The sequence below is a fragment of the Lithobates pipiens genome, unplaced genomic scaffold (assembly GCF_037356315.1).
Source record: "Lithobates pipiens isolate NorthernLeopardFrog02 unplaced genomic scaffold, aLitPip1_a1.2 Scaffold_22, whole genome shotgun sequence".
Classification (NCBI taxonomy): Eukaryota; Metazoa; Chordata; class Amphibia; order Anura; family Ranidae; genus Lithobates; species Lithobates pipiens.
The window spans coordinates 119711546-119737678 of NW_027507784.1; the positions used below are offsets into that span (position 1 = coordinate 119711546).

Below are 26133 nucleotides of genomic sequence, written 5' to 3' on the forward strand. Positions count from 1 at the left end.
ATATAAAGTGGTAAATGACAGCCCACTCTCTCTACTTCCACCATGCGGACTAACCAGCTAAAAAAAAATGGTCTGGATATTACATGTAGATTGATGGAGACTTCGCCTCCCTCTTATTCTAGGACACAGGCTGGAGGGGCCTGACACAGCCTGTGACTGACAGAAATCCATCCACACCATGTTATTGCCAAAAAATAATAACTATTTGATTTCAAATATATATTTGTATTACAATTTATACAGTTTATTGATATTAATTATTTCTCTCCACTCTGTATTCCAAAGCCTGCGCCGGCAGTGTGAAAGGGGTCTTAGAGCAGTGGCTCTCAACCCTGTCCTCAAGTACCCCAAACAGGCCATGTTTGCAGGTTTTCCTTTATCTTGCACAAGTGCTTTAACGTGACCCTTACAACACACATCCAATAAGGCTTACCAGTAGCTACCCTGGATATCTCCTACCCCTGTATTTGCATGTGCCAACTTCATCGGCACATGCGCAGTGAAGCAAACTGAAGCAATGGCACATACTTTGCTTCAGTTAGACTGTGCCGTTACCTGCGGCACCATGACATCATCGCGGCGCCGGCCAATCGCAACGCTGGAGCCCGCAATAACTGGAATTAACTCAGAGAGCAATGTCGCCAGCCAGAGGAGTGAACAAGGACCGCTGCGGGGGCTTCGATCTAAGGTAAGTAATACATACTGTAATGAGCTAGTATGCTATGCATACTAGTTTATTTTGTCTTGCAGGTTTTTTTTTTTTTTCTTGGGTTTACAACCACTTTAAATCAGAGTCAATGGCTTGGTATTTTGCACAGCTATTTTTTCTAAGAAAACTTCCCAAAACACGGCCTGTTGGGGGTAATTGAGGACAGGGTTAAGAACCACTGGGTTAGAGTACTATGGCGTTTCCTGTGATATTGCGGAGTGCCGGCCTGTTTTGATTTCATAGAATCTACTATCGTGTTTTTTTTTTTTAAAATGCATGTCGGAAGGGGTGCTTTTGTGCCACAATGACCTGCAGCTATATCTGGTCCCTGCTATGAAGGAGACTTGAGTTGGGTTCACCTCATGAATTAGATGCTCTTATTTGCTCTGTGAAGTGTAGTGAATATAATATTAAAACTGATTGTTTTTTGTAGGCCGTTGCCTTATTTTCACTTTTCTCCAGCAGTCGTATATTCACCTCATGGAGAGATTAGAAGTCTTCCTATACAAAATACATTTCCTATTCACACAAAATAATTCCCTTTTCTTTCTGACAACTAACCCAGGATGTCCGTGCTGAATTAGTAAGAAATTGTACACAATTGCGTGCTGACAGACGGAGGCGAGTGGCGATCATGTGACAGTCTGAATTCTGACAGAAAGAGAATTAGAACATCAAAAACAAGGGGAGAGGGTCAGCAAGGATGACCCAGGTGCACAGCTGGACGTTAATGAGAATGATGGGGAATAACAACACAGGCAGGCCCGAGGAAGCCAAATTGTATGAACTAAAACCTAAAAAAAATATGGTTTACAGCTCAGTCCTACTATGCAGACATATTTATTGTTGTCAGTACTGCGAAAACAGAAGCAGTGACTTTTCAAGCACTCCATTGCACTTCATCAACAAGCTTTATTCAACATAGGTGATTCAATTCACAAAGTGTCACCGCAAGCCTGAGTCACTCAATCTTAGGCCACCTAAGTGTGATTTAAAATTTCATTGGACTAAACTGAAAATAACTGTCACCTTTTTTTTTTGACCATACGGCTTGAATTGATTGGAGCTGTTTAAAAAAAGGAAGGGAATTATTTGGGACTTTAAATGACTGTGGCCGTTCAAATCCCCTCCTCCATCCTGGTTCAATGTTTAGAGAAACGGTCAAGATGGAACGTCCATACATTGTTGAAAATTGTGCACACATAACGGTAGTTGAAAGCTCTACTCGTTTCGGGACCTTATATTCACTCATCAGGAGCTGTGTTACGTAGTTACATAGTTATCAAGGTTGAATAAAGACACCAGTCCATCCAGTTCAACCTGAGTGAGTGTCCACAATTGCCCCTTTTCCCTGTACATTGCACACTCACATCGGCCCCTACCCTCAAAGAGCCCGCAATCCAAGGTCCCCATTTATATACTAGGGCCAATTTCTGGACAGAGACAATTAACCTACCTGCATGTCTTTGGAGTGTTGGACAAAACCGGAGTACCCAGAGGAAACCCACGCAGGCACAGGGAGGACATGCAAACTCCAGGCAGTGTCGTGGTTGGATACAAACCAGTGACCCTTCTTACTGCTAGGCTAGAGTGCTAACCACTACACCACTGTGCCACCGTGTTAATGCAGTTGCAAATAAAAAAAAAGTATCATGGACAGAAATCAATTGTTCGGCCTCATGCACAATGCCAGCGCTGCTGCCAGGAAAAAGCAGCGTTAAATATGCGTTGTGTGCTGTGTTTTTTGGCGTTAGCATTTCTGGGCATTTTTCCGTAAAAACAATCCCTATAATGTAAAAACACCAACCGCGGCTAAATGCGGTTAACAGCTTGTTACAGTATTTAGCAGCGTTTAGAGGGGTTTTTCATTTTTACTGCTCCTAGAAGCGCAGGCTGATGTTTTTGTTTTTTTTCTCCTGCCCCTAAATGAAACGCTTATGCCTCCAAATGCCTCTGACAGTTTATGGGCGCATGGACACATAGGCTAACATGGAGGGGCATTTAGAAGCAGTTAAAAAAAATGTCAGAGGCCCCTAACAGCAGCTGGAATAACGTACAGTGTGCATAAGCTCTTCTTGTTGAAAACAAGGATACTTATCCTTGTGTGTGTGTTAGTTGTGTGAATTGAACCTACGGAGTCTTCAAGATATACACTATATTACCAAAAGTATTGAGACACCTGCCTTTACAGGCACGTGAACTTTAATGTCATCCCAGCCTTAGTCCATAGTATTCAGTATTGGGTTGGCCCAACCTTTGCAGCTGTAACAGCTTCGATTCTTCTGGGAAGGCTGTCCACAAGGCTTAAGAGTGTGTCTATGGGAATGTTTGACCATTCTTCCAAAAGCGCATTTGTGAGGTCAGGCACTGATGTTGCATGAAAAGGCCTGGCTAGCAGTCTCAACTCCAATTCATCTCAAAGGTGTTCTATCGGGTTGAAATCCGGACTCTGTGTAGGCCAGTCAAGTTCCTCCACCTCAAACTTGTTCATCCATGTCTTTATGGACCTTGCTTTGTGCACTGGTGTGCAGTCATGTTGTAACAGGAAGGGGCCATCCCCAAACTGTTCCCAGAAAGTTGGAAGCATGAAATTGTCCAAAACGTGTTGGTATGCTGAGGCTTTAAGAGTTCTCTTCACTGGAACTAAGGGGCCAAGCTCAATTCCTAAAAATCAACCCCATGCCATAATCCCCCCTCCACCAAATGACCAGTGTACAAAGCAAGGTCCATAAAGACATAGATAAGTGAGTTTGGGGTGGAGAAACTTCACTGGCCAGCACAGAGTCCTGCCCTCAACCCGATACCCTTACCAACACCTTTGGTAAGATTAGAGCAGAGACTGCGAGCCAGGCCTTCTCGCTCACTTCAGTGCCTGATCTCACAAATGCACTTCTGGAAAAATCACTTTTCGGCCTTTTGGCTAAGATCAAGTGTAGTATCTGTTCTTATCAGTCTCCAGAGGAGGCGCTGACGTCACTCCTGAGGTGGGGAGGGCTGATGCAAATCCATTGGTGTCATTGCACCTGGAAGGGCGGTTTCGGTAGGGTTCAGCATCTGGCATCCAAGACGGTGTCAGTGGGGCCTGAGTCTGAGCCGTCCAGAACGGTGCTCCTGGTGATGATGGGTGCTGCATCTTGGGTCTGATCCAGAGGGTCGGGTCCCTGGTCTCCTGGCCTAGATTGGGGTAGCTCTATCTCCAGACAGTTTTTCGGAGGGAACACTGTGTCCGAACTGCCAAGCGTGGAGGAACACTAGTACCTCTGGATGTAATTAGGTAGGAGGGACGGGAGCGTGGATGAGCTTGTTGAGGGGCAGGCTCTCCTCTGGCTTCCTGAACTCCATGCCTTCCTGACCGGAGTGGGGGCTGCTGTGGTCTGGGCTGTGGGTCAGGGTTGGGGTTTGAAAGCCTATAGAGTATGTGCCCCTTTTCACTCTCCTCTTCACTATCCCTTCCCCACTTTATTTCATTTATTTCTTTTGTGTGTTGTCACGTCTTTTGTTTGTCACTGCACGTGTGATGAGTGGGGTCGCAGGTCCTTGGGCCTGTCCTGAAAGTCTGGGGAGGGGTGGACATGGCCTTCTGGCTTAGTTCGCCCTCTCTCTCATGGTTGGGGTCTCCCCTCGGGGGAGCCCCACCTAGTATTTGGGTAGGTCTGTTTCGACAGACCTTCCAAAGAACGGGGTCCGCCTTGTTTCGGCCAGAAGGATCACGTTTTAAGTGTTCTTGCCCCTGTCTGGAGCCTAACACCCAGGGGGATTCAGGACAAGGCCCTCTGATTTCAGAGGGCTTGTGTATTCGCTGCACTTTTTTGTGTCACTCTTTATGTGTGTGCACATTTTTTATGCACCAGGTGAAGTTTTTGAGTGTGTTTTGCACGCCACAGGCTTTCAACTAAAAAAAAAAAAAAAAAAAAGATCCCCGATCTGACCTCACATTCCGCTTGTGAAAGGTAAATGGAAACACCAGACAAATACCAAACTGTTGAAAGCAATATATATATATATATATATTGCGTGTGTATGTATGTATGTATACATATATATATATATATATATATATATATATATATATATATGTATGTGTATATATATATATATATATATATATATATATATATATAATATCATTTTTTTTTAATCTTTTTTTTTGTTATTCTGTACCACCAGTCTTGGGATTTACACATATTTTACCACTATACAACATGACTGTGTTAAGTAAATTAATTAATCTTCCTGATTTCAGCAATTCTGCTTCTTACGTCACCCCTCTGGTCTTCTCACGGGACAGTAAATCTGCATCATCTCCTCTTTTTAGTGTTAGCAGCTGCTGACCTAGGTAGCAGTTATGCTGAGTCAGTAATTTTACATTAGCATAGTATGGCGAGCCAAAATGAACCCTACAGATAGGTAAAACAGTATATTAACTACGGTATGTATTTAGCAATTTGTCTGGAGTTTTACTTTAATGCTGTGTACACACGGCCGGACTTTTCTTCGGACTGAACTCCGAAGGACTTTTCAACGGAGTTCTGCCAAAACTGACTTGTCAACACACAATCACACCAAAGTCCGACGGATTCCACCGTGATGAGGTACAACCGGACTAGAAAAAGGAAGTTCATAGCCAATAGCCAATAGCTGCCCTAGTGTCGGTTTTCGTCCGTCGGACTAGCATACAGATAAACAGATTTTTCGACTGAACTCAAGTCCATCAGAAAGAATTTGAAACATGTTCTAAATCTAAAGTCCGTCTGATTTTTCGACAGTAAAGGTCTGATGAAGCCCAAACATGGTTGAATTGTCCGACAGATTCGTACCGTCTGACCTTTGCTATTAAAGTCCGGCCGCGTGTACACATCATAAGACTCTTTACAGGATGAAACGTAGGTGCACAGTCTATGGAAGAACTGATTTTTTGAAAGATGGGGATGAAATGTCGGCCTATCAGTACTAAGTACGTTTTTCAGCTCTTTTCTCTGTCTTTACTTTGTATATATCCCTGTATGTTGTGGTTCTTCAGGTGCTTATCTAATCGTTTTTTTAAACTATCGATGTCCCCACTGAGACCACCTCCCTTGGGAAAGACTAACCAAAAGAACAAGGAGGTAAAGGGTTGTAGCCCTTTCACTGGGAGGACTCAAAGGGTTGTAGCACCTTCACTTGTTGTGCCTGTAATCGTGGATTGCTTCTCTTATCACTGTATAAAGCATTCCTTTCCTATAATGAAAAAGAATTCTGATCTCAGACACAAAGTTTGACATTGCCAGAGGGCATCTGTAAAAAGGGCGCTGCATTCTGATGGTTCAAGCCGTATGTTAATGTTATATAAAATGAATCCATAGAATCAATAATGAAGTGGTGAGGTGGTGCAGTGACATTAGGCCTGCTCTACCATATCAAGGCACCCTGCGGGGCTTTTTAAGTAAATATGACCCTATAATCTTCCTACAGATTCCAGACATTGCATTTTAACACCAAGCTTGCAGTTTTTAAATATTTTGTTGAATGATCATGTCAGGCCTTACCCTATGTACAAGTTCCTGCTTGTGAGTGATACATTGTTTCCAGCATGAGAAATGCGCCATTCCTATTTTACAGATGTTCGTGTTAACACTTTACTTGCCGCTGCAGTATTGGAACATAGCTGGGAACATGAAGGATGGAATAAATATCCCCAAAAAATATATAAAAACATTTTTTTTTCCTCAGTTTAGGCCAATATGTATTCTTCTAAATATTTTTGGGTAAAAAAAAACGCAATTGGTGATTGATTGGTTTGTGCAAAAGTTATAGCGTTTACAAAATAGGGGATAGTTTTATAGCATTTTTATAAAAAAAATGTTTTACTAGTAATGGCGGCGATCAGCAATTTTTATTGTGACTGCTACATTATGGCGGACACATCGGACATTTTTGACACATTTTTGGGACCATTGACATTTATACAGCAATCAGTGCTATTTAAATGCACTGATTCCTGTGCAAATGACACTGGCAGTGAAGCAGTTACCACTAGGGGTCGGGAAGGGGTTTAAGTGGGACATGTGTGTGTTTTTTTACTGTAGGGGAGCGTGGCTTGGCATGTGATGTCACTGATCGTCTTTCCCTATAACAGGGAACAGACGATCAGTGACAGCCACACTAGGAAGCACGAGGAGAGGTTTGTTTACACTTACCTCTCCTCGTTCTTCAGCTCTGGGCACCAGCGGCGATCGGGTCACAGAGCTCAGGACCGGGTCGCGAGCGCGACCAACGGCACTTAAAGAGCAACGTACCTGTACATTGATGTGCCCACCCGTGCCATTCTGCCAACGTAAATGTGCAGGAGGCGGTCCTTAAGCGGTTAATTGGCTTCTGTCTAAATTGGCCCATCTATGTGTATGTATGAATGTGATCTAGGGACCTTAGATTGTAAGCTCCTTGAGGGTAGGGACCGATGTGAATGTACAATGTGCATTAGAGCGCTGCATAAATTGACAGTGCTATATAAGTACCTTTAATAATAATAATAAGCCCATGAATTTAACAGTTTTTCATAAAAGTTACATTCCTAGTATGCCAAATTACTAACTGTCACATTTGCTTGTGTCCTTAACCAAAATGTATCCGCGGGGATACCTGCGATCGTCTCACAGTGAGGAAGAACGGGGAGATGCTAATGTAAACAAGCATCTCCCCGTTCTGCCTAATGACACTGTCACTGATCAGCTCTCACTGTAATTGGGAGCGGTGATCAGTGACGTGTCTCACACACAGCCCCTCCACCCCACAGTTAGAATCACTCCCTAGGACACACTTAACCCCTACAGGGCCACCTAATGGTTAACCCCTTCACTGCCAGTGACATTTTTGCAGAAACCAATGCAATTTTTTTGCATTGATCACTGTATTAATGCCAATAGTCCCAAAAATGTGTCAGAATTGTCCGATGTGTCCGCCATAATGTCCCCATAAAAATCGTTGATCGCCGCCATTACTAGTAAAAAAAAAAATTATAAATAAAAATGTCATAAAAATATCCCCTATTTTGTAGACGCTATAACTTTTGCGCAAACCAATCAATAAACGCTTATTGCGATTTTTTTTTTTTTACCAAAAATATGTAGAAGAATACGTATCGGCCTAAACTGAGGAAAAAAATGTTTTTTTAACCACTTAAGGACCGCCTCACGCCGATGTACATCGGCAGAATGGCACGGCTGGGCACAAGCATGTACCTGTACGTTGCTCTTTAAGTGCCCAGCCGTGGGCCGGGAGCGCGCCGCCGGCGGCAAATTGGTCCGGGGCTTAAGTGGTTAAAATATGTTTTGGGGATATTTATTATATTGTTTTTTTTCCAAAATTTACACTATTTTTTGGGTTATAGCGCAAAAAAATAAAAACCGCAGAGGTGGTCAAATACCACCAAAAGAAAGCTCTATTTGTGGGGAAAAAAGACGCTAATTTTGTTTGGGAGTCACGTCGCACAACCACGCAATTGTCAGTTAAAGCGCCGTAGTGCCGAATCATAAAAAGTGCTCTGGTCAGGAGGGGGGTAAATTCTTCCGGGGCTGAAGCGGTTAAACAAAAAATGACAAGTTTTGGCTTCATATAGATTTTACTGACTGTTAACATTATCAGATATCAGGGAATAATTGGATCCAATGGCAGGTTACAGTAAAACAAACTTTTGACAACTGCTTATATCTAATTTTCCGGGATCATTTTTTGTATCTGTTTCCAATGATTGAGCTTACTATAAATAAGGTGTGGTATTTAACCTCTCCACCTCCACAACGTATCGTTTTCTTCCACAAAATGGGCAGTTTAACTGTATAATCTCAGAGATTCCTACAGCGAATAACCACAGGGGAATACTGCGTCCTTCCTACTTTAGTAATGTACATGTCAGGTTGGGAAGTGGAATGTTTTCAGAGACCTGTACTTATTTGAAGAGTGATTATAGAGGAGGACTGGAATGTGCATTCTAATTGTAGAGCTCAGGCCTGGGAATCCAGACAAATGGCGAATGTGCCCTCATATAATGGTCGCAGACAAGACCGTGCATGTTTCCTGGATTTCAGCTTAACTTTATAATAAAAAAAATTAGGTTATCCTTTGCTGTTAAAAATGCCACATATTTGTAAAAAAGGGTGTAATAAAATACTATGGTAATGCAATTAACTGAAACAAATATAAGCATATATATATAAAAAAGCTGTATGCTGTTTATACGAACATATACGCATATCTATGGCATCGATGATTTATTTATTATCCAGATTGGTAACTAGTAAACAATTTACAAATGTCATCTTTACCATATATAAGAAATAAGTAGAACACCATCCAACTGGACCTAAAAAATTGGAAAATTCATACATTTTCCTTTATATTGAATAGAACTTGGACTAAACTAAGGAGGGTGGAGAATGTTTCTTTTTTTTTTTTTTTTTTTTTATGTAGAGAAGTTAAAATAGAGTAAGTGAGGGTTATAACCCCGGTCAGATGTTGTTGTTTTTTTTGCCATCTAAGTCCTATTGGGCAGAATCACCTTCACTTCCTGTCCCACAGCCAAAACAGGAAGTGAGAGGAAATCCCTACAAATCCCTTGGGGATCCCCAGGTCAACAGAACTAGTGTCCCAATGCAAGATTGATTTTTCTGAGGTCAACCCAAAATTTAAAATTTTCTTTGACTTTTACTTTCATTGATAATGATTCACAGGACAAGTAGAGAGGGTGAAATTATATACCAGGGACACAGATGTCAATAAAAACCTGAAAGATGTTCCAATTTTTATTTTTTTATTTTAAGTTTTGCCTTTAGTTATACTTTAAGCAAGGGACCGACAGACCTGTTGGTTGCCCAGTCCAGCCAAATGTGGATTATAGTTATTTTTACAGATCATTGAGTTCTATGGCCATGCTGCAATGCTAAATTCGACCAACATCTAAAGCTAGGATTAACTTCCAGTCTGGATAAAGCCACAAGGAGCCATGCTTAGTAGTTAAACAGCTCTGCTAAAATTGTCTCAGTTTTAGATTTCAAATTTGGAAGGCAAACAGGTGGTATTGTGTGCTTCTTATTTGTGTTGTATGCCACAAACTGAAAATTGGCCCGGAGACTCCCACTTTTTCAGTGAATCTTCTGCCTTGCTCTGTGCAGTAATGTCAATGACTTTAAATTTAACAAACCAAACAGGGATCCCATCTTTGAGCTGGCGTTCCCAGCCCCCCAGAGGTGATAGCAGTGGCAGTGCATCCCCCTCTCTCCTGCCACCCCCTCTATCACCAATAGATAGATTCATGCATTGCATGAATCTATCTATGGCCGCTGCTGCCAGCCCCTATTCAGGCGCTCTGACCCTTTTCGGGTACAGGGCGCCTGAATTACAGGGGCAAGGGGTGTTTTTGAAGCACCTAATTAGAGCCATAGACTCTAATCGGCTTTAAAAAAGGTGACCTGCAAGCACCATGCTGGGCGCTCGCAGGTCTTTCAGCTGTGTTAGAAAAGCGAATGAATATTTGCTTTCCTAACACTAAACTGCCTCTCCGCCAATCAGATGCTCAGATCTGTTACCCGTCACCTGGCTGAAACGTCAGGCACTGTAAATGGGTGCCAGGCTTCCAATCATAGCAGAGGACGGGAAGAGATGAAGGGAGAAGACATCAAGGAGCTGTCCCACCGAGACAGATAAGTGCAGACGGAGGGGGGGGGGGGCACACTGGCAGCATTTTGATATGGCACAGTGGCTGCATTTCATGGGGCATATTGGCAACAATTGATGGGCACAGTGGCGTGGCAATTGATGGGCACAGTGGCGGCAATTGATGGGCACAGTGGTGGCAATTGATGGGTACAGTGGGAGCAATTGATTGGCACAGTAGTGGCAATTGATGGGCACAGTGGCTGTGTTTGGTGGCACAGTGGCGTCCATTGATGGGCACAGTGGCTGCAATTAATGGTACAGTGGCAGCAATTGATGGGCACAGTGGCAGCAATTGATGGGCACAGTGGCTGCAATTGATGGGCACAGTGGCGGCAATTGATGGGTACAGTGGGAGCAATTGATGGGCACAGTAGTGGCAATTGATGGGCACAGTGGCTGTGTTTGGTGGCACAGTGGCGTCAATTGATGGGCACAGTAGCTGCGATTAATGGTACAGTGGCGGCAATTGATGGACACAGTGGCTGCCTTTGATGGCACAGTGGTGTCAATTGATGGGCACAGTGGCTGCGATTAATGATACAACGGCGACAATTGATGGGCACAGTGGCGTCAATTGATGGGCACAGTGGCTGCGATTAATGATACAATAGTGGCAATTGATGGGCACAGTGGCTGCGTTTGATGGCACAGTGGCTGTGTTTGATGACACAGTGGCAGCAGTTGATGGGCACAGTGGTTTGCGATTAATCGTACAGTGAGGCTGCAATTAATGGGGTTTTTTTTCAGAATTTTTCAGTTTGTTTGCGCCCCCAAAAATTTTGAGCACCAGCTGCCACTGGATATTAGAAATCATATATTAAAGTCAGGGAACAGCTGGGAAGTTCAGCTAATGAGAAATGCCCAGTGCAACTTCAGAAGGGTAAGCAGTAATCTTCTTTACGTAATCAATAACAAGGCAGACAGTGATATTGGTCCCAATGACAGAGCAGTCTGTGGCTGGGTAATCATTCACAACCAGGATAGTTTGTCGATTGGTTCTTTCTCTTTCTGATACGGACCGCTCAGTGAAAAATTCCCTAACAGAGCATGGTCTCACCAGGCAGTCTCTGTCTGGCCTATGCCATCTAAGGTGGTGTTGTCATACCTGGAGTAGGAATGGCTGTATCCTAATGGTGTTATTAGCTTGTTGTATGGTACTGCAACCTTTTGTAATGATGCAAACAGACTGTGGGAGCATGAGTCCGAACAGTCTATGGGCAGCTGAGCAAGACATTGGCTGAGCAAGAATCTGGTGCGGCTGTGCATAGTAACCAATCAGCTTGTCCAATTAAACTTTGACAAAAGGGCCCCTTTCACACGGGGGGAAATCCATTAAAGCGGATCCGCCTGCTCAGCGGGAGATCTCTCGGCTGATCCCCACTGAGCAGGTGGATGAAAGGTTCCGTGTCCGCTCCACTATGCAGAGCTGACACAGACACAGCCTACTGCTCCCTATGAGGCGATTGGATGGAAATGGACTGAATGTTAATTTCCATCCAACTGTCATCCGATCCGCCAGATTGATGGCGAATGTATCCCCATCCATCTGACCGGGTGACAGCGGACACATGTCCACTGACATTTGCCGCCCCATAGAGAACAATAGGTGGTCCGATCAGGTCCGCCTGTCTGTTTTTCGGTCTGCTGATGTGAAAGGAGCCTAAAATCTAGATAGGTTACTATGCAGAGCTGCACCAGATTCTGTGTGCACCAGTTTCAGTAAATCCCCTCCATTGTGACACAGGTAATTAAACTTGGCATACAGAAAAAAAAGAGATACTGTGCAAATCCTATATGATAAGAACAGACCCAGCATGTTTGTAAGCCACACCCCTCAACAGTTTAGCCACACCCGCTTCCAGGTAGTTCCAAGCTAACATTTGCCCCCCTCCCACCTCTCCGCTTGGCTTCCGGGTCTTCAGGGAGTTCCGTCGGAGATCTGTTGACATCACGGATATAAACGTCACCGGACTCCTCCCCCCTTCCCCAAGTGCCTCCGTCTGCTAACGAAGGGAAGGGGGGGAGGAGTCTGGTGACATTGAAGTTCTGATTGAACCTAACGCGTACGGAGAAGGAGCTACGCATGACGTCACCCGCTGCTGCCCTAACGGAACTAACATGATTGTCGGCTTTACATGCTGTTTTTTCACCATCTTTATGTGAGTAGTTTGTTTTGGAACGCAAAAATTCAATCTTATACTTAAGCGGTGAGCACTTAGATCTTTTCTTTCTACCCATGACCTGGTGTCCTCGCTGAGATCTAAGGAAACCTGAGAGAAGTTTATGGTCCGTGTTAACCCTTTTGATACCCGCTTGAATGAGCACCTGTTTGCACAGGGGTCCATGCCATAAGGTGAGAGTGATTAGTTAGACCGGAGGTGGAGGGATTGTCACGCTACTGTGGGGAAAAAAATGGCTTACGTCAGTGCTACTGTTTGAATTTAAAACCTATTTGTGTGAACTGTGAAGTTAAAGCGGGATTCCACCCTAAAGTGGAACCTCCGCTGATCGGATCCCTCCCCCCCTCCGGTGTCACAATTGACACCTTTCAGGGGGGAGGGGGGTGGAGATACCTGTCATAGACAGGTATTTACACCCACTTCCGGGCATAGACTCCCGTGGGAGTCTACGCCATTTCCTGCCCTGCCGCGCTGTCTGCTGCAACACACACGGGTCCCAGTGACAGCGCGGAGATTTCCTATTGCGCTGCGCAACTCGCGCATGCGCAGTAGGGAACCGGGAAGTGAAGCCGATTCGCTTCACTTCCTGATTCCCTCACCTAGAATGGTGGCGGCATCAGCCGAGGGCCGAGCGATCGATCGGCCTCGGCTGCCGACATCGCTGGAACCCGGGACAGGTGAGTGTCCATTTATTAAAAGTCAGCAGCTGTAGTATTTATAGCTGCTGGCTTTTAATATTTTTTTTTTGGTGGAATCCCTCTTTAAGTAATGGATTGTGGAAACTAACTAGTGTCGGGTGATTGTATATAGTGTATACCACATTTACCACTGACTAATGCAGAACTGCAATGCAAGGAGATCAGCTAAAAGTATTTGGATCTGTATGTGCATTATAATTAATCGAAATTAGTCGATTAATCGATTTAAAAAATATTAATCGAACACGAAAATCAGTAACAGCCCTAACATATATCTTTTTTTCTTCTCTATACTTTTAACCATGTTATATTATAGCATAGTTCCCATTGCATTGTATAGCTTGTTCGCACTTGAAAGTTAACCAAATTGTCTGTAAACCAGATCCTTTAAAGTTGATCATTATTTTTAATGAATACTCTATTAAAATAATAAATACTTGGATAGTATTCATGTCCGCTCAGTTTCAAGTCTGGAAATTGAGGGTACACTATAGGGAAAGGAGCCAAGCAAACCCTCAGAGAATAGGAGAACAATAGAGCTGTTTATCAGCCCCTGGAATGTGAAATCACACAAGCATATCGTAGCTTGTGATATAGGAAATATTACATACAATACCATTTTAATGAAAGGGTCCATCAGAACAGTGGTCTGATATTTCTGGCAGCAGATCCTCAGTAGGAGAGGCAGTATTTTGGTCTTTCTGGGCCAAAAAATTTCTTTTGTGAACACTGAGCTAAACTTGCTGGAATTGTATTCAAAGAAGTGGATAGGAAGCCATTGTGTGCTCTGAGGGTTTCGTAATGAAATAAAATGATTCTTTCCAACTTCTAAAGCTGTATTAACAATAAGGCCTCATGCACTCTGGGAATTATTTTAAATGTCACATTTAGATGCATCTTGTGTTTTTTCTCTGCCTCTAAACACCCCTCAATGTTAGCCTATGTGTCCATGCACAAATAGGGGTTGATTTACTAAAGGCAAATAGACTGTGCAGAATCACGAACCTGTACGTTGCCCTTTGAGAGGTGGGTGCGCGCTGTCTGGAGCTTCGTGAACGTTATTGCGGGTCCTGTGGATACCCACAATCTTCTCGCACAGAGGATGAATAGGGAAATGTAAACAAGCATCTCCCCGTTCTGCCTAGTGACACTGACACTGATCACAGCTCGCTGTAATCGGGAGCGGTGTCGTGTCACACACAGCCCCTCCCCCCCACCGTTAGAATCACTCTCTAGGACACACTTAACCCCTACAGCGCCACCTAGTGGTTAACTCCTTCACTGCCAGTCACATTTACACAGTAATCAATGCATTTTTTATTGCACTGATCGCTGTATAAATGGGAATGGTCCCGAAATTGCGCCAAAAGAAAGCTCTATTTGTGTGAAAAAAAGGACATCAATTTTGTTTGGGAGCCATTTCGCACGACCGCGCAATTGTCAATTAAAATGACGCAGTGCTGAATCGCAAAAAGTGCTCTGGTCTTTGGCCAGCCAAATGGTCCGGGGCTTAAGTGGTTAATTTCAATGGTCAAAATACATTTATATTCTAGGCAATGAAATGAATACACGCTCAAGCGCTTGAAGGTCTTTTTATGCAGCTTTTCACCTGCCAGGAAAAAGGCATTTACAAGAGCTGGACACACCCAGTGTGCATGAGGCCTAATGCCTCGTACACACGGTTGGACATTTTGTCCTAAACTGGTGTCGCATACACACAATCGGACAAAGTTATCATAAAATCCGATCTTTCAGAATGTGATGATGTTTGTTCGTTATGATGGGACTATGTCGAGGCTACTAGCCAATAGCTTTGGTCTCGTAATTTGATCTGAGCATGCGTGGGACTTTGTCCGATTTGAATTCTCTACAAATGATCGGAAAAAGTCAGATCGGATTTTATTGTCGGAAAATTTGATGTCCTGCTCACAAATTTTTTCCATCGGAATTTCCAATGGAAAAAGTCAGATAGAGCCCACACACGATCGGATTTTCCGACAATATAATCCGATCTGACCTTTTCCGTTGGAATTCCGACCTTGTGTAGAAGTCATAAGGGCTTCTCCTCTAATAGTCCTCTCATCAGCAAGGATGGGAACCCTTCTGCTGCTGTTGAGTACACTGCTGTGAGGGCTGAAGTTCCACTATTCCTTGTTGGTGCACCGTGTAATGCCAGATTTGACAAACAGGTGGCAGTACATATGAAATGGAAATTATTATTATGATTATTATACAGGATTTATATAGCGCCAACAGTTCACGCAGCACTTAACAAAATGAAGGCAGACATTACAGTTTGGTACAAGAGGAATCAGAGGGCCCTGCTCATTAGAGCTTATCAATCCCAGGCCAACCAGGTAAATGTTTTGTATCTCTGGGGTCACTGAAGTTTTAATTTACTAATACACGGACAGTCTGCAGCATGCAGTGAAATGGAACATTTTTACAATCTTGGTCAACTTGGTCGTATATGTACAATATATGACCAACCTTAGCTAAAAATGCAAAAGCGGAGCTTTACTAGGCAATAAAACCTATAACAAAATTCTTCTAGAACATTGGAAAATTCCTAACATCTGAATGCAAAGTCTTTCTAAGAAAAGAACTTATACAAGCATTGTGCACTGTGCAAGCATGGTGCTTTCATTCTACTCTGGTGCGGAGAGCTAGTGTATAGAAAACTCTAAGGCCGCGTACACACGGGCGGACTGTTCGCCCAACTTTGTTCGTCAAACAATCCGACAAACAGTCCGCTCAAAATTTGCATGAACGGACTTGACCACACACGATGTACGAACAGTCCGCTGAAAACGAGCGTGATGACGTGTACAGCACGTACGACGGGACTAGAAAAACGACGTCCTATACACTGCAATGCAACTTTCGGCCGTGTAAACCCTTTCTGAGTATGCGCGATACTTAGTCCGTCCAACTTGCCTACACACGAGCGGACTGTCCGCTGAAACCAAGTTTGGACGGACAAAACCAAGTTTCAGCGGACTGTCTTACGGAAATTCCGAAAAACTTTGTTCGTCAGACTGTCCGCTGAAACTGTCCGCTGAAGCCCACACACGAGCGGACTGTCCGCTGAAACACTGTTCAGCGGACAAAGTTGGGCGAACAGTCCGCCCGTGTGTACGCGGCCTAACAATAAACTTTGACTACTCAAAAAAAACAGTTAAATCTGTCAGAAATCTTTGGTGTGATCATTTACTGTGCAGTTTGCATCTGCGGCATTGATTATTATTGTTTCTAGGACCCTTCTAAGTTCAAACTACAGAACACCTTCCTCCAATGTTATGGAAATAGGGACAGTGGGAATTTTGTTCTGTAATCCTTGCATACTTCCGTTCCTAGAGTGACAACACTACTCCATATATACAGTGCGGTGAAGTAGAGACCTTTAGGCTTTATTTACACAGAACGTTTTTACAGTCTCTCCTGAACGATTTAATTTGACAGATAGTAACCCACGTTTAAAACGTCAGTTTTAGCACATTTACATGCCGCGTTTAGAAACATATTAAAAAAATAAAATAAATATATATATATATATATATATATATATATATTTTTTCAAAATAGCCAAAAATGAAAAACGCCTGTAAATGAAACATGGCTAAATGCGAGTAACCACGTTTAGAAGTGTTTGATGCTTGAAATGCCTCTAAACTCAGCTTCTGAACCCATTTTTTTGCGTTCCAAATGAAGCCTCTAAATTCAACTGCCTAGAAATGACTATGAACGACCCTGTGTACATGTACTGATAAGATAACATAGAGGAGAGCTCAGGAGCAGTTGAAAAAAATGCCCAACTGCTCTTAAACGTTTACCAGCAGCAGTGTACATGAGGCAGGTTACTGGCAGGATCACCTGGTGAAAATTACAAAAAATCAAACTCGAAAAAAGAAAATCCAAAACAACCACCACATCTTAAAGTGGTAGTAAACCCGCTGAGGTTTTTTTTTTTTTTCATACCTGCAAGGGAAAAGGCATAATGAGCTAGTATGCACCGCATACTAGCTCATTATGAAATACTTACCTTAGAATGATGACATCTCACCCGATCCACACCGAGGGAGCTGACGTGTTCCCTCGGCGTGTCTTCCGGGTATCGCGGCTCCGGCGCTGTGAGTGGCCGGAGCCATGATATCGTCACTCGCGCGCATGCGCACGGGAGATTTCTTTCCGGCAGGGTCCGGCGTCTGCCGGACTTTCGGCCAAGGATCCCCTGTGCGTATGCTCCGATGCAGTCAGCGGCGCATTGCGAGGGTAATATCTCCTAAACCGAACAGGTTTTTTTTTTACCTACAGGCTTACCTGTAGGTAAAAGTTGTAAAAAAGTCTATACAACCACTTTAAGATTAGTAAATTGCAATCTTGAGTTTATACACTCTTTAGGAAGTCTGTTTATTCTATCAGTATGGCTAGCATTTTAGATCCTAGCTAGCCTGTAATTGTGCTGTTTTTGCACAATGAATGTATAGTGACTAAAGTTAATGAACTTTATTGTCTATGTGTCTGAGAAAGCAAATGCATGTTACTGACGTCCATAATTATCTGATGCTGTACATCACAGAGAACTGCAAGCTAAATACACATCCCATCTGTTTGTTTTGCCATTGGAAAGGACACAGCTCTGCTGCCGTCTTGTCTACAGCTTTTAACACATTATTTTTCTTTGGTTAATTTGTTTGTGCAGCATCAGGATGTTTCAATAAATGATGTGGTTTTGCTAAGAGAACATCTGCAGCATCTGGCAGTTTTGGGCAAACTTAACATGCAACTTGAGATGTCTATCTCGAGGACTTCACTTATATTGACAGAAAACATAATACAACTGTTCAAACTTTATAAAGATAGTAAGATAACTGTTTTATTGTTCTTTTAAACAAGAACATTGGATTACTGATTTATTATGGAGATCATATCACTTGGGATTCACATCAAGACCAGGCAGACTGTGGAACCCATCTTTTTATGCCTTGCGTTTGGTGTGATTCTTAGGCCGCGTACACACGCGCGGACTGTTCGCCCAACTTTGTCCGCTGAACAGTGTTTGGGCGGACAGTCCGCTCGTGTGTGGGCTTTCAGCGGACAGTTTCAGCGGACAGTTTGACGAACAAGGTTTTTCGGAAATTCCGTAAAACTGTCCGCTGAAACCTTGTTTCAGCGAACAGTCCGCCCGTGTGTAGGCTTGTTCGTCAAACTAAGTTCCGCGCATGCTCAGAAAGGATTTACACGCCGAAAGTTATAATGCAGTGTATAGGACGTCGTATTTTTCGTCCCGTCGTACGTGCCGTTCACGTCATCGCGCACGGTTTCAGCAAACTGTTCGTTCGTCGTGTGTGGCCATGTCCGTCCATGCTAATTTTGAGCGGACTGTTTGCCGAAACTGTTGGACGGACAAAGTTGGGCGAACAGTCCGCGCGTGTGTACGCGGCCTCAGGTATCCATTTAAAACTACTGAGAAAATGAAATTCGGAACCTTGCACCATCAAACTAATGACAGGGGGATATAACAGAATACCCATATCATTAATTATATGGTCCAGGGATCTTCTGATCTTGTGGTCCTGGAATCTTCTGGTCTTGTGGTCCATGAATCATCTGGTCTTATGTCCCATAAATCTTCTGATCTTATGGTCCATGAATCTTCTGTTGTTATGGTCAATGAATTGTCTGATCTATCTTATGGTCCATTAATCTTCTGGTGTCCATGAAACTTCTGATATTATGGTCCATGAATCTTCTGATCTTATGGTCCATGAATCTTCTGGTCTTCTGGTCCAGTGGTCATCAACCCTATCCTCAGGGCCCACTAACAGGCCAGGTTTGCAAGATAACTGAAATACATAACAGGTGATATCATTTGCTGGCTGCTCAGTGATTCCAGTATTCTATTCTGCATCTCCCCAAGGTAATACATAAAACCAGGCCTGTCAGTGGGCCCTGAGGACAGGGTTGATGACCACTGTTCTGGTCCATGAATCTTCTGGTCTTAAGACCCATGAATTCTGGTCTTGTGGTCCATGAATCTTCTGGTAACTGTATTCACCTCCTCTATCAATGGTAGATCTATAGCATAGGTAGCACAAAAGCTAGATTTGGAAGCAGATGGTTACTTTTGTCCAGCAGAGGAAAAAAGTGGGATACCAGTGACTACTGGAATCAAGTAATAACTCACACGTGTAGTGTACAAGCCCATTATAACCTTCAGTTTATGGCCACAGCCATTGCCTGAGTTGGCTGTGTTGGTCAGTTATGGCAATGGTCTTGCCATGAAAGAAAAAAATAGGTTCAACCTAATGAAATGGTGAGTTGGAGCGTTTGGTAGACATCCGCAGTTTTTCCTTGGTATACCCAAGTCCTAGGTGACAGCGTGCAAAATTTAAACTGTCAGAAGTCTGAGCGCAAATTTTGGTTGGTTCCAAATTCAGTTAGCTGCTGACCCTCTCCCACCTGACATCCTTTAATCTGAAAATCAAAGGAGAACACAGAAAACTATTGGCCAAACAGCATCCACAGACAATTAGATGCAGTCCCTATTCGGGTATTCTGACAGCCATGGGTGGTGGCTGTCAGAATACAATAGCCGGCAGGAGAGAGATTCCTCCTTCAAAGCGGTTTCATGTAGACAGGTAAATCAAAAGGTTTTTTTTTTTTGTTTAGCCTGTGGTGCTGAATGGGAGAAATCTTATAGTGTGTGGCCAGCTTACCTGGTGCCTATTTGACTGTTGCAGTTTTATCTAAACACCTTGCCTTGCTGCTATAGCAATAAAGTGAAGAATAACTTATGAAAATGGAGGCTGTTAGTACAAAGTCTATCTTGTTTCATCTGTATTGCTGTGACTTCAATTAAGCTTTAATAAGGACGTTTAAACGAAAATAATATCAACAATATCAAAAAAGCTTAAAACCTCTGCAGAGAGGCAACATTTAAAAAAATAAAGTTTCTTTATAAAGAAAAAACTTAACTTGTCGTGTCCTTATTGTTTTGGGTGCACATTGCAAAAAGTTTCTTTAATTGACTATGAATGACCCTGTTAAAGGTCCATTGATGGAAAACGTTAACGCATACCCTGGGGGACATTGTCAGCATTCAGTGGGCAGAGCCCAGTAAATTCTCAGACGTAAAGAGCTGAAGAACTCCAGATTTATTGCATGTGTTCCACTTGGTGAACTGTCAAATGTAAATGATCTACACTGCTGATTTTCTCCCCTTTTGGAATTTCATTAGTGCCAGTGAACCGGTGTGGGATAACTTGCCTTGGAGACTTGGGAAAGAATTTGCACTTTTGGGCTGAGAGAACAGTAAAATTAAGTTGCCTGTTTCTGTTTTAACTTTGTTCACTGGTGTGCGACTGCACACACCCGGCATACTAAAGAGGACATGTAATAGGCACAAACATTTCATTACCAGTTAAGTTTAAGTGCTTGGCAAGTGGTGTAACTTGAAAAGAGAAGACTTTCTATTACAATGTATAGTAACAGCCATACAGGAGGGTCTAAGAAAGTGGTCCATAGTTGCATTTTCTCTCAAGAACAAATGTTTTTATGCAAGTAAGTTGGACATTAACCTTACTAACCCCTTTACATCGCCTCCCAGCAGCCCTTTAAATAGGCTTAAAAGTAGGGAGGCGGTGCAGCTTCCCAATCACGGGACCGTTGTGATTTGGCTCTCACAGCAGTCACATGATCGGGAGCCCATTCCACTGGCTCCTGTTCTGAAGCCATTAACCAAGATCCGATGGGGACTCTCAGGACACAACCTCAGACTACTGTGGATGCATATTTGCAGTGGCTGGGCATTAAGGCCCACTCCACCTGCCATTGCATATGTCCCTTGTTCATCAGAACTTCACAGAGCATTAGCCAGTTCTGTAAAACTTAATTGCTAAGTCACCAGTGATGTTGTACCGTGCCTCCTTAGCTGGTGTACCATCCCTATCCTGGACTAACAGACAGACCAGTGCCATATACAGGTCCCATACTAATATTTAAAGTGTATCTATAGCCAATAAAAATTAGGACATAAGAAACTTTATCCCACCAAGTGTAGATATTTGCCAACACACCACGGATCTTTAAGTTGAGCATGTCTGACGAGACGAAGGGGTCCTGCGTGACTCCAAAACGTTACACTCTCTTGGTTGGGATGTGATCATACTTCAATAAAGCTGTTTGGACTCAACTTGAAGATCCGTGGTGTGCTGGAAAATATCTACGCTGTGTCATGTAAGATCCAGTCTCCAGCTGGTGGTTGCTGCAGCACCCAGTATCTTAGAGCCTTTTCCAGGAACATGTGTTACAGGAAAATGGATGGTTATTTATCCCACCAAGACCCACATAAGCTAACGTTTCAACCAATGTTGAATGGTGTTGACCCTTTATTATTATTATACAGGATTTATATAGTGCCAACAGTTTGCACAGCCCTTTACAACATGAGTACAGTTGCAGTACAATTCAATACAGGAGGAATCAGAGAGCCCTGCTCATTAGAGCTTACAATCTAGGAAGGAAGGTCAAGTGATACCAATGGCAATATTTGTGGGGGATGATCTGATGGAGAAAATAAAAGTACAGTTGTTAGGTAGGGGCAGAAAAGGCTTCTTTGAAGAGAGGGGTTTTCAAGGATCATCTAAATGCAAACAGAGTAGGAGACAGCCGGATAGATGGGGTTAGGGAGTAACCTAGGATGGGAGAGGCTCGGGAAAAGTCCTGGAAGCGAGAATGGAAGGAGGTGACAAGGGAGCTAGAGAGCAGGAAGTCTTGGGAGGAACGAAGAGAATGAGCAGGTTTGTAATTTGAGATTAGGTTAGTGATGTAGATGGGGCCGAGTTGTGGATGACTTTACAAGTTTATAAAGCTAGTATTGAAATTTCAAGACCATTGGCATATTCATAAAGTAATCCAGTTATTACACTAGCACCTTAGTCAGATTGAACAAAAGTTTTCTGTTCTCCGTTGTTACCACAGAATTGGCTGGCATGTGAAAAAAGTGTTGGATTGGTTAGCAAGTAAATAATCTGAATGCCCCCTATATCATCAGATTTCCTCTGCCATATAGTTTTCTGCTTGCAGAAGGAAGTGGTTTATCTAATAGGAAATATATGCTATTTATACCACTCCATTGTAACCCATTAAGAAAATAGGAAGTCAATTTATAATTTACAAGGGGGGGGGGGGGTGTATTTTCCTCCATAGTAAATGTGATTTCCTAAATTGGGATGTGTTTCCTCTCATTATGGTAGGACCATTGGCATGATGTTGCTGTTTCTTTTGAGTGTTGTAAAGTCATGCAACAGCTGTCTCCTTTTCCCAATAATTTCCTTACAAACAATTGTACTGTAAACCATTGTGTCAAAACAATTGGCAAAAAAATACAACCCCTCATTTCTGCCACCCACAAAGGTTTTTATGTGTGCCACCCAAGTGTACATTTTGTGACCCTGTAGCCTCTTGTTCCCCTGAATCTAAAAAAAAATGGGATGCACTGTACATATTTTATTGTTTTTGTCAATAGAAGTAATAATTACATTATGTTAAGGATAGTCATTTTTATATTATCGATGATTCCTGGAGACATATAAATGAGCAGATGTCAATTGCTCTTTTAGTTGTGTTTACAGAAATGTACAGTTAACCATGGCTGAAAAGAAACCTGAAGCCTTCAGTAGATTCCCACCATGGTAAAAGAAGTTTGTATAAGAACAGCTAAATGGAAAATACTTTAAAAAGATGCACATGCAACATCAGTGGTGGTCAAACTAGTTTATATGGGGGGCCTCAAGTGTGACCCCTTGGCATCACTAAATCCATTGGATGTAATGCTAGAGAAAAATCTCTTACTGGAAATAGTAAAGTGAGATTTGAATCTGAAATCTGACCCTCTGGAGTTTATTTCTTGCTCGTCCAGCAGCTGGCACCATCTGATGCTCCTGGATGGTGATGGGCCTTTTGCTGCATGACTTACAATGCTGGACTGTTGGTCTTGCATGGTACATGATGATGTTAGAAAGCATGTAACTGGTGGAGCATAGAAGGGGGTCGGTCTTGCAGCTAGAAGGGAGCCTGTGAAAGTGAAGAATAAGGTAAATACTATTACAAGAAGACAGCCTACCTGATGCTGTGGTCCAAGAGTGGCATGATATGTACCAAAGTTCCGCATGTGGCCCTAGAGTTGCTGGCTGGGCATCAGGAGTTATAATACTGTATTTTGCATACTACAGTGAATAACACAAGGCAGTGTAATGAGAATGTGAACTGACGCACCCTTGTGTGTGTGTCACTGCCATTACCATGTGTTCACCAAGCAGTGACTGCACCATACATATAACTATATTTATGTATCTAAAATTCTAGTAGTGACAAACTTTGTATAAAAATTTAGATCACACAGACCAGAGTATAATCATCCTTAGTATGATGAGTGTTGCTAATCACATTACTATATATATACTGGGCTTAGCATTGGAGTTATTTAGATGGAGGTTATGCTGCATTCACAGTTTGGTTTGCTCATGATGAATACAGATGTGGAGTAATCATGTTATATGCATGGGGTGGGGTTGATTTAGAGCATTTGCATTCTACTTCTTTATTTTCATCTAAGTGAAACATTGTGAACATTTACTTTGCAAGAAAATACCCAATCTTGTACAAGGGAAATTAATCAAAAAATGAATTGTTGCTTGCACGTGATTGGATAATTGAAGTCAAGACAATTTCACTTAATTTACTGAGCTGGGTACAAATTCACTTTGCAAAGATAAAGTTCACTTAGCACTTAGCTAAGTGAATGAGGTGAAGTTGTCCTAATTTCAATTATCCAATCCTGTACAAGAAAAAAACTTTTTTTTTTCTTTTTTTACTTTTTTTTGCATATTATTGGTTATTCGTTGCAAAGTAGATTTTTACTTTGCAACATAAACAGATTCACTTTGGAGCATTAGACTCCTTTCACACTGGGGCGTTGCAGGCACTACAGCACTAAAAATAGTGCCTGCAAAACGCCCTGAAAGAGCCGCTGCTATGTCTCCAATGTGAAAGCCCCGAGGGGTCCTCCAATCAGCTCTCAGAGCTTCTCTTAGGCTGCTTTCACACTGGGGCGGTATGTAGCGCCTGTGTAACGCCTGAAAAAAACCGGCCCCTTTAACTCCAGTGTGAAAGCCGGAGGGCTTTCACACTGGAGCGATGCGCTGGCAGGACGGTGAAAAAAGTCCTGCTAGCCGCATCTTTGCAGCGGTGAAGGAGCGGTGTATTCACCGCTCCTCTACCGCTCCTACCCATTGAAATCAATGGGACACCGCGGCAATACCGCCGGCAAAGCGCCGCTGCAGCGGCGCTTTGCGGGCGGGTTTAACCCCTTTTCGGCCGCTAGCGGGGGTTAAAACCACCCTGCTAGCGCCCGCACACCGCCGCTAAAACGACGGTAAAGCGCCGCTAAAAATAGCGGCGCTTTACCGCCGACGCTGCTCCCGCCCCAGTGTGAAAGCAGCCTTACTGAGCTTTGCAGTGTGTAACTTCAACTCTCCATCCTTGTTTTCTGAAAGCTCAGACAAGCTTTAGAAATTCTGCACTTTGAACAGATGTAGAGACCAGAAGACTTATGTAGGAGGACTTGTTTAATCTCTGTCTATCACCTGAGGCCATTCCCTTCACTGAGTATATGTAAGGTTTTACAACCACTCTTGTTGTTTAGTAATCAGGGTCAATGAATTCTGCAGTATAAAAGAGTAAGGGTATACTCACACTAGAGATGGTTGCCTTCTACAGTGCCCAAGTAAGATTGCCTCCACCCCCCCCCCCCCACACTGATCTGCATTTGCGCTGTGCCGGCACATGCATGCTGATGCCAACCCCCCCCCCCCCCCCGTGCCAGCCAGACCACAGTGATTTCTGCCTCTGTGCTCTGTGAGTGCTCAATGATCTATGAGTGTTCTGGGCCAGGCAATGGTTAGTGATCACATCTATGGGTACCATTCTGGAGCCCAACTAAACTTTGCCCCAGAACACCCCTTCTAAGTGGTACACAGTACATAGCATTCGTGCTATACAAACAAATCAGACTTTTGGGTTGAAGCGTGCTTGGGCATGGTGGGTACACCACAATAGTCATTTTATGTAAAGCTACTCTGTGATTTTTGATCCATTAAAAGAAAAAAAAAGTCCTCCAAAAGGCGAAGCCACTTCTGGTAAATTGTTTTATTGAGGCACTTCTACACAGTTGTGCTGACACCATATTTTCAGTGCTTCCACTGGTATGTTGTATGTAGGAGAATTTTATCAAGGAACAAAAGTTTCACAATGCAGCCAGTGATATCTCCGCTGCCAAAAATGTCTAATGTAGTAAAACGATTTTTTACTACATTATGTGTGGTCCTAGAAGAAAGACCCTATTAATGTGTTGCGTGTCTGCTTCTCTTCTCTCTTACTGCTAATAGTGCTGACAACAGACACACTTCTATGGAGGAATTCATCCCTAGATTATAAGTACAGCTTTATCTCTCCACTTAGCAGTCTCTGTCCATTTGTGGACAAGGCTCACGATGTCCCATCACAGCTTCAGCTTTGTCTTTCTGATGCACTTGACTTTTTGTGACAAAGGATGATTCACTTAAGGAGTAGGGTGTGTTCACTTCACAATTCAAATTTCACATAGCTCATTAAATGAAGTGAATCTAACTGAAAATTTGTTTTGCAAAAAATGCAGATTACGTGTAAGAACAATTGTATATATCTAAGGATTGTATGCTGCATATGATTTGAAATCTGCACAGCTTTACATTATTCCATGAGCTAAATGAAAATTTACTTTGTAAAAGCAAAAAAGTATTGGATGGAGATTGGT

The 26133-nt window shown here is 43.0% G+C and overlaps 1 protein-coding gene and 1 pseudogene across 1 annotated transcript in view; both read left to right on the forward strand.

Moving 5' to 3' along the window:
- Positions 1 to 26133, forward strand: part of COL18A1 (collagen type XVIII alpha 1 chain) — a 299672-nt gene that overhangs the window by 102876 nt on the left and 170663 nt on the right. The window lies entirely within an intron of this gene.
- On the forward strand, positions 3610 to 3719 carry LOC143925792 (U2 spliceosomal RNA; annotated as a pseudogene).